Raw genomic sequence first — 5,841 nt, 5'->3', positions numbered from 1 at the left:
GTCGTAGCGCCATCTATGAGAAATCTATGAAAGTTTTTCACCCAGTTAGATACCTTTACAGCTACCAGCCCTGGCGAAAGATGTCGCTTTTCACTGTATTTAAAATTTTTATTGAATTGATATTCAATTATTTTTGTGAAGCCAACTTGGTTCTCTCGCGTCTGACACGGTATGCTAGAAGACGTCGGTTCGAATCCGGCTGGATCGAAGGAATTTTTTCTGAGTGTTCGATCTTTGTATTAATAATTATAACAAACTAGTGGAGTAATTTCACAAAAGTTTATTGAATATCTATTCAATAAAAATTTAAAATACTACGCCTCTTAACAGAAACTTCATTTTCATAAATGAATTGTGACGTTAGCGTAAGAATGTTATTTTTTTTACAGTTAAGAGACGCCCTGGGGCTCTGTTTGTAAATTGTCCAAACAACACAAAGACTCCATTAAAGTCTCGTTGGCGATATTACCCCTAATCAAAACGCGATATCAAAACCTAATTAAGCTGTGAAAGTAGCTGAAGTAAACAGTCTAAAGGTTTCTCCGTCTGAAAGTTCGTATTTTGTAGATCGCGTACACTGCAGAGCTGAACTGTTCCTACAAATTGTTATTTCGTCGACCTTATTGCAATTTAGCATCTGAAGTTCACTTCAAAATGCAACATACTGGATTAAGTTTTAATTTTTAACTACAACGCTTACGTAACGACGTAACCGCTTGTTCAACATTAAGTAACATAAAATTTAACACAATTGTTTTCTTTTTTCTTATATATAAGTAGGTTATTAATTATTCGTGCTGCAAACAAGCATTCAAAATCTGCAGGTAATGCAATTAACCCAAGTTCAGAAAGGATGGCGAGCAAGTGAGTCTACAAGTGTGTGTCTATTATATATTAAAAAAAAAAAAAAAAAAAAACACTCAGCAGTGGGCGTGTAAAGGCTGAAGAAGAAGCAGAATCTACTAATACATTGTCATAGGAGAATTCGTGCTTTTTAACTTAACGTAATAAAAGAGTACCTACAGCAAACAGTACTATCTCATGTTATGTACCTTCCACGGGTCTAGGTGAGTCATTAATATAAACTAAAACTTGCACAACGGTGAGTGAGTGGGTTGAGATAAATGGATTGTTTTAGTTCTTTGTTAAGGGGTTTAAACTAGTTATGTTGGGTTCAAAATGAATTGAGAAAAATTTAAGTTGTTTTACAGTTATTTAGGTTCAGTACTTTCAACTTTCAACAGTTTGGGCGCTGAATGGACCAAATTAGGAACTTTTAAAAATTCGATTTGACCTAGGTGTTCTGGTTAGTGCTTATCGTACAGAGAAATTCCTATTTTGAGACCAGGTAATTGGTGTAGTTTACACATTACATTATCACAAACATTAGTACCTAACGTGTGAGCAATACGAGAGTTATTGTATCTGAGTCGAAGAAAATCGGGGATATAATGTCTGCTCGACTTTGCTAGCTAGGGTATGTTGTAAGAATGGGAGAGGATCGAGCTGCCAAAAGAGCATATGGGCCATACGGGTCCAGTGGGTCGTCCAAGATATCGCTGGAAAGATTAAGTCATCAAAGACTTCACCAAGCTCAATGTGCCCGAATGGTCGGTATTGGCACAAGACCGAAAAAAATGATACCGTACTTTGGTGCCGGAGGCCAAGATACTCTTCGGGTCGCGGAGCTGGCTAAGTAACATATGAGTGTGCATTAGATGTAACCCAGTTTCAAGATATTTTCGTTTTCCGTTTTCTGTGTGGTACTGTTCTAATTGGGAAAAGTTGTGCTGCTATATAGATGAATGGGCTCTAGGCTGCAACACTTCGTCGCAATATGATAATGTTATTTTGTTCATTTTCTACGGAAAGTATTATTTTCAACACGGGAACTTACAAAGTGGTATTATAAGTCAATTTGAAAATGAATTTATTGCTTAAGCCGTATTATATTCAATGTTAAAATAATTTCAACAAAACAAAGACTTGTTGCTGTATTGTTGGAATTTACCAAGAGAGCCTCTCAATATGCTCAGTTTAACATCGTCTCATGCTTACATCGCGGATGAATTCTGTTAAATCCCTCTGTATTGTATTATTGGCACACATCACTGAATAGAACCATAGTATAATAAGAGCAAGTAGCGTTCCCTACATGTAGTTCGGAACGTAGGGTTATTACATTATTATTTCAGTTGTACAACTACAGGTTGTAAACGTAAATTGAAAAAATTAAGGTGTTCATCACAGTATTGTCATGCTATATCGAAATAACTTTTTTTAAATGCAGTAAGTACTTACGTATTTATATATTTATATCAGCATTGCGGATTCGTATCATTGTTAATGGAATATGCTACCACAAACACAGCAATAAACAGGTCTACTATTTGATGATTTTTTGAATATTTATAATTATTAATGATGCATGGGATGACTCCCGCAAGGCAACGTGACTGCACGAGATTATGCGAATGTGTGCGTCCGTACACGGCGTGCGGTCTACGTGCATACATACAAGCAGCGCTGCAACGTTTATATGAAGTTACCATATTTGCTCTTATTACACTATGCTAGAACGCTGGCTACTGGATGTTTTTTTTTAATTATTTTAGTTAATTAATTATTAAATTATCAAATGTATTTTTTTTTGTATTTTATCTACCCAATTTCATTTCAGTAACATCAGTTTGGTTAATGATAGATTATATATTACAAGTTACTTAAAATATTGTGTAAAGCTTCTTCTGTTAGCAACTCAAACATATTATACCGAACCCTGGCGGTTTAAAACGCGACTAGAAACATTGTTGTATAATGTTTTATACTGTAAAGAAATATAAAGAAAAACTGCAAGAAATAATAATATTTTACATATTTCTACAACTAAAACTTGCACAGTTCGTAACTAATTCATTATTTATGAACATTATCTACGTATACACCTGCGGCGACGAATGCCGAAAGTCAGTGCAAAGTTCTATAACAAGATCTATGACAACTTGGTAACTTGACCAGTGGCTCGGTTGGTGCAGCATAAACGTGGGTTCATTTCCCATCGGGTCGAAGAAATTTTACTATGTGTTCGATCTCTGAAACGGTGATTTGTTTGAAAAAAAACACATATTCGCGATTAAAATCCCGAAAAATAGTTTCATTTCCTATTTGTTTAGCCTAACCTCGCTATATTTAGAACTACACCAACATAATATTGTTATATAAAAACTTGTAATTCAAATACATTCACCCAACAAAAGAAAAATCTTACCATACTGTATAAAAGTTATTTGTGTATTTGTTTCTGGTTTATACAGTCTTTTGTGTCGAATATTCCATGAACGGGGCCAATGCGCAGTGACAGTGTCAGGCTAGTGGTGCTGGTTTGGGCCTAATCATTAATACGTAGTGTATGTAAATGTGTCTGTTTTTTTATATAAAATACTTTTGGGGTTCTATCCGTGCCACAGAAATGTAATGTTACCTACAATAATATTTAATATGTTTTCAATTTTTTATATTGTGTAGATGACGACTGCTCAATGTGCGATAAATCCATATAAATCCACATTGTCTTGTATTGTTCATTGTACATTGAAAAATGTAATAATAAATACAATACTAATGTGTAACAATCGCGAAAACCTAAAAAATCCATTTGTTTACGCACTGTTTTTGTTCTTGTGTGTGAGCAGTAAAGTGTGTATCTATCTATTTATGCATATATGGCTACTCGAACTTATATCTGAACCATCATAGAAATCTTCAGGCCAAGTCACCTTGACTTTGACCCTGAGAGGACGATGCATATGCATCAGGCGTAGACGGTTATGGGGTTGTCGACGGCATTACCTCCATGTCCAGCCCCCTTAGTAAGACAGTACGCGGCGGGCTGGGTGGTCCGTACATTGCACAGTTACGTCTTATGGAGAGATACCCAAATGCTCTAGGGCATCTCTCGTAACGCGAGGAAGCCCCGTGCCCGAGGAAAGGGGCCGACAACTAGGGTCACTGGAGACTGTCAAAGAGATCTTACGAGCTGAGTGACGGTATCCCACAAATCTGTGGTACAACACTGTAATGGTCAGCTCCAGTCGGTTTGAGTGAGCATGAGACTGGTTGGCGGGTGTGAGTTCTGGTTGACCCGATGATGCGTGTAAAATTTATAAGCGAGGAGAAGGAAGGGCGCCTTACACACAACGAAAACAAGTTTCAAGTAGAAATAACCAGAATGCTTTATTTTAAATTTACTTTAGTTACATTTACAGTTTAAATCTAAGGGTACAGTATGGAGAACTAGTATTATGTTTACTACCCTTAATTGTTACATACACAAGATTACCTTTAAGTATACTTAGAGCTAATACACTGCACTAAGAGTTTATGAAAGTACATGAGTGACACATGGACACTTCACTTATACGTCACTGACCTGGAGTTTACCGGATGTACATTTGAATTACATACCAGAATCCGATGCGAAGGCAGCGTAATTGCTACAGGAGTGACGAAGTTAATACGTAGATGCCGACCACCCGTGGAGCTCATGACACGTGGTCAGGCACAGCCGAACAAAAGTTACAGCAGCATAGTCTCAGCCATTCAGTTGATGGCGAGATTCGAAATTACATGTACCAAAGGTACAAAATAGAAAGAAAAGAAAAACTAAAACCCTGCAACAAAACAGATTGTTACAGTACATTGATATAAATGACGAAGCATCTAATGAAGGAAAGAATCCAGAGGTCAACTCACCATGCGGTCCGGTGACACGGGTTTTACTTTTGGTACAGGGTTCGGAGACCCATAATTACGGCATCTGGCTATTCCTAGTTTATTTTATAAAAAGAGGCATTGGGGGACCATGCCCCCAATGGGATAAATCACCGTAGTAGATGTAAAAACTGGAACACCTTGCTCGCCGACGTGTCGAACAGAAAAGATGAGTTTCCGCCGAATTCCTCCTAAGAGATGTTACCCGCGAACAACGCCACAGACAATCTATCGAATCATCTATATACAGCTCCAAAGTCTTATCACCTAAACCCGCTAGAATACATGGCGATTCCAGGTTTACGTAGATTACCTTACAGGAAGTACTTGGCAACCTAAATGGCGGCGTTCGACATGGAAATATTAAAGAAAAGCTATAATTTACATGAGACTCGACTACAAAAGTAAAATCGAGTTAATTGGTACGCAGCACTAGTTTTCTGTGATACCAAACAAGAAAAATTAGCCAGGGTTGGTGTTTTCAAAAATATGTCAAACTACAGGGTACCCATTCACGCTATTGATTTTATAGAAAAATCGTTCACCAACAGGTACTACATATGTGAATGGTTTAAAGAATAGATTACACCAACACTTAAGTTTCAACTAATTTACTAAATATTTTTAAACTATAATGTCAAAGTGACATGTTGTACAAGAATGGTGAAATTACCAAGGAGAGAAGATAAATTTTGTTTTTTTTTTGGTATTTAAGAGATCTACCAAAAAAAATGTGTTACAACACAGGTTTTCAGTAAGTACGCCTTCGTGGATCCGTCGAACGAGCTTTTATCGTCGCGTGGGTCTACGGAAGAGAGTGCCGCATAATCACGCCACATCATTGCCCGCGGCGGTGTAGGTATGCGTAACGTATATTCCTTTGTATATAAAAAAGGTACAATCTATAAATAAATTTTGTTGTGTATAAAAAAAAGGTTCAATTTATCAAGTTTTGTTTCCTCAGCTACAACCCATTCTGCGTCAATAAGGTTAGATTTATATTGCCTGTAGGCAATGACGTGAAAGTGCAATCGCGAAGCCTTTTTTTTTTTTTTTTTTTTTTTTTTTTTT

The sequence above is a fragment of the Hyposmocoma kahamanoa genome, unplaced genomic scaffold, assembly GCF_003589595.1.
Source record: "Hyposmocoma kahamanoa isolate Upper Pololo Valley unplaced genomic scaffold, ASM358959v1 99879, whole genome shotgun sequence".
Lineage (NCBI taxonomy): Eukaryota > Metazoa > Arthropoda > Insecta > Lepidoptera > Cosmopterigidae > Hyposmocoma > Hyposmocoma kahamanoa.
Note: the sequence above shows the minus strand (reverse complement) of the source record.